Below are 4132 nucleotides of genomic sequence, written 5' to 3' on the forward strand. Positions count from 1 at the left end.
AACTTCTTGTTCTGCGATAGTTGGACTCCTTTTGTGTGGCTTTAATACCTTTTCTTCCCTGACATTGAATATTGCTCAAGCTGGAAAATGATGCATCTTTGTAGGGAAGGCTCGTATGTCACAGCCAGAAAGTGAAGCAGACCGATTGGTTGTGTGAATTATCTGACTTGCTGCAGTGAATTATTTGCACTGTTTCCCTACCTAGTCAACAAGTTCCTGAGGTATAGTAGAGATCAATCAAAACTGACAGCCCGCGTGTGAAGGCTTTACTGTGTAAATCTGGCGCACTCATCCTGGCCATGCCGGCCCTGGCATCTGTATATCATTTTTATACTGCTACCAGTAGAGCAATTTCAAAAGTATTTGCAAGGAAAATGCGTGTCCCCATCTGTTCCTGGAAGCATAAATGTGCCACCTTCAGAGGGTTTTCACTGGTAATCATATCTTTAATGATCAACAGACTAGTGATATATACCTTTCCATAAAATGGGGTTTTCTTCACTTTATTGTGATTGGCTAGAACAAATAACTTTTCCATATGTTAGGGAGATAAAATATAAGATTAGCAGAGGTCGTTTGTTGGATAGTAAACAAAAGAAACAATTCATTCCAAATAATCTTTGAAAAGAAGCAACGACAAAATTAAGTTGTAATCACAGAGTATCTAAGGCCCCAACATCAGAAAACAGACCTCGTTCCTCCTTGGAAAAGGAGCCGTTTAAGAGCAGAAACTCAAGAATCTTCTAGGCGACTCTGGTGACTTATTCCTGGAGTCAGAGGGAGGGACAGGATAGGGAAGGAGAGGCTGGAATAATACTTGTTTGTTCAACTTCTGTTGTAGGATTATATTTCCTTTCTCTTATCTCAGGTGCTATTTGGCCACCTCCACTGCAGCACCCTGGGTAAATTGGTAGGTGATGTGTTCAGAAAGCAGGAAAATGCCACTCTACTGAATTTCTCTTCAGGGCTTTCAAGGAGATGGGGATTGTTCACATACTTTAAAATAAAGGTTAACTTCCCCTAGCCAGAGATTTCTCTTTTCCCATAGAAAAAGATGTTGGAGGGTGGGGCAAAGTTCCCAGGTTTACGTGAAATTCCAAAACCTAGGGAAAGGGGCCTCAAGGAATAGCCAAAACTCCCTGGAGAAACCCCAGGAAATGTTCTTAGTCATCGAATTCCACCTGTATAGGTAACAGTCTGCAGATACAATCAGGCCCTGACCACTATCCTTCCTCCTCCCACACACCCATGCTCAGTGCCAAGTTTCCTTTTTCTCAGATGCAGCCACTTTCAGTTTGCTGAGCCATCTGTTTTTTTTTTTGTTTGTTTGTTTTTGTTTTTTTTTGACAGGGTCTCGCTCTGTCACCCAGGCTGGAATGCAGTGGTGTGATCTCAGCGCACTGCAACCTCCAACTCCGGAGTTCAAGTGATTCTCATGCCTCAGCCTCCTGAGCAGCTGGGATTATAGGTGCCTGCCACAATACTGGGCTAATTTTTTTTTTTTTTTTTTTTTGTATTTTTAATAGAGACCAGGTTTCACCATGTTGGTCAGACTAGTCTCAAACTCCTGACCTCAAGTGATCTGCCCACCTCAGCCTCCCAAAGTGCTGGGATTACAGGCATGAGCCATCGCGCCCAGCCTGCTGAGCCATCTTGGCAAAATTTGGAAGCTTCTCCTTCAAGATTCTGGGCCCAGAGGTTTGGAGGCAGTGACTGCCTGCTTAGGAGACTACAATTCTATTTTGTTTCCAGGGTTAGGACAGAACTTCCCATTCCACAAAGGACTGATATTAGTTGCAGGTCACCAGAATCTGAATGATGCCCTCAGCCTTTGTGCTCTCCAGAAAATAGGTGTGAGCTATGAGGACCTGCTCCCTGTGGTCAGGACTTGAGAAGGAATTGGGGGAGGTTCTCTTTAAATACTGGGAACAGACTCTGGTTCTGCATTCTTTCCTGTTATCTCTTGTTATGTATATGTTATATATTTATGATCTCCCCACCCCCGCATCCCCACTACTTCCACCCTTATTCCACAAATTCTTTGCTGTACCCAAATGCCTACTGCTCTTCCTGCAGCAGGAGTGTGTAGCAGAAATGTGTTAGTTTCAATGTGGGAAAGGTGGTCTGTAGGCAGATCCCAAGCAGAAAGTTTCCATTAGCATCTCAGATCAAATTTGTGTTTATTTCCTGGCCCTAGAGAGACTTGGGAAAAACTTTTAGACAGCAGAAAAACAGCTCACCCAAAGCCCATGGTGAGAAAAAAAAATGAGTAACTAAGTAAATACTTTTTTATTCTTAATTTTAGAAACAGAATATATATACACATACACATACACACACACATACATACACACACTTTTTTTTTTTTTTTTTTTTGAGACGGAGTTTCGCTCTTGTTGTCCAGGCTGGAATGCAATGGCACAATCTCGGCTCACTGCCACCTCTGCCTCTGGGGTTCAAGTGATTCTCCTGCCTCAGCCTCCTGAGTAGCTGGGATTACAGGCATGCGCCACCACGCTTGGCTAATTTTGTATTTTTAGCAGAGACGGGGTTTCACCATGTTGACCAGGCTGGTCTCAAACTCCTGACCTCAGGTGATCCACCTGCCTCAGCCTCCCAAAGTGCTGGGATTACAGGCGTGAGCCACCATGCCCAGCCTAGAAACAGAATTTTATAGGCTGGTTTGCACATAGGCAGGTATAGACATATAAGTCTAGATTTACAAGTAGATCACACTGACCTGAAACCACATTTCCTGTAGTATGCAGTTAGACTAAAAGAAAGTCACATTTGTGTTTTCCACATTGTGATGAGATGCACTCCTGGTCTTCAGTGAATTCGCTTGCCACAAGGAAATTCTGGCATGTATTGTATGTGAAATGTGATGTGTACTCAATTATAAAAATTGAGTTTCCTGATTTCTATGTCTTTAAATTTGATACACATTTTGTATTGAATTTCTATGTTAATTGTTTTCATAAAGTGAAAAGAAGTAAAAACCTCACCAACTGGTTTTGTGTAGAAGAGGTAAATCTGTGACGTTTTTCTTCCCTTGTCCAGGAGGATGAGGCTGTCATTACTACAGTTAGGACCATTTCATACTCCGTGCTCTTTTGCTGTGCCGGGGTTACTGTCTAACCCACAAGCCTCTGCCAGGAATGTTGCCATACACACTGGAGTGGAAGACACCTGCGGAGCTCATCTATGGGGCTCATGTTGGCTGAGGCTCTGAACTGCAGAATTGCAGGCATCCAAGGGAGCGCCCCAGGCACCCAGTTTTTCCTAAACCTTAGATCAGAGCCATTTGCAGCACAGAGTTGTGTGCTGTTTCAAAACCACAAACCCTGTATATATGCCCCTCCATTGCAGAGGTGGACATCTTGGCAAATGTAGGATGAAGATTGAAAATTAAAAAACAAACACACCGTGTTCAGCGTGAAAATTACATACATTGACAATACTGTCTCTTTTCCTCCACAGTCTTACTGCCACCAAGCAGCCTCAGTCAGTCCATGCTTATTTCACTGAAAATGTACTTAGTCTCAGAAAAGCTAAGCTATCTATACGTAAGAACATAATTTGTTAGTCAGTTTTATGAAAACAAAACCCCTCTCACCTTAGAAGAAAATATTTAACCTAAGATATAGTTGAATAAAGTGCTAATTTGAAATACTGCCTCATGATTTGTAATATGCATACATATGTAATACTATTTGTTTTTTGGGTGTACCTTAACAAGACAGGGATGAGCAAACTATATGGTGTGTGCTGGAAAGAAATTCAGTTTTAAATGACCTTAAGGAAATGGCTTGTTTGGTTAAGGAAAATAAACTCAATTGACAGTTAAGGTGAAATTAACTTGTAAAATTTGGTATCAGTTACAAGTCTTATCGATAAAATGCTACCTGGATCTTTAAAATGCCAAGGTGTTCAAAGTTATCAGAAAAATTTAAATTGGGGGGGTTGAAGTTTTTTGTTGTTGTCATTATTGTTCTCCCTCGCACTGAACAGCATAGAAGTAATAGTTTTGGTCACTTCAGGCTTCTATTGGGGGATTTTCCTCTTGTTCCAGAAGGAAGTAGCAGGAAAGCAACTTGTATAGTTAACAGCCTCAGTCTAAAGGGCATTATTT

Source organism: Rhinopithecus bieti, unplaced genomic scaffold (genome assembly GCF_001698545.2).
Source record: "Rhinopithecus bieti isolate Rb0 unplaced genomic scaffold, ASM169854v2 scaffold_19858, whole genome shotgun sequence".
Classification (NCBI taxonomy): Eukaryota; Metazoa; Chordata; class Mammalia; order Primates; family Cercopithecidae; genus Rhinopithecus; species Rhinopithecus bieti.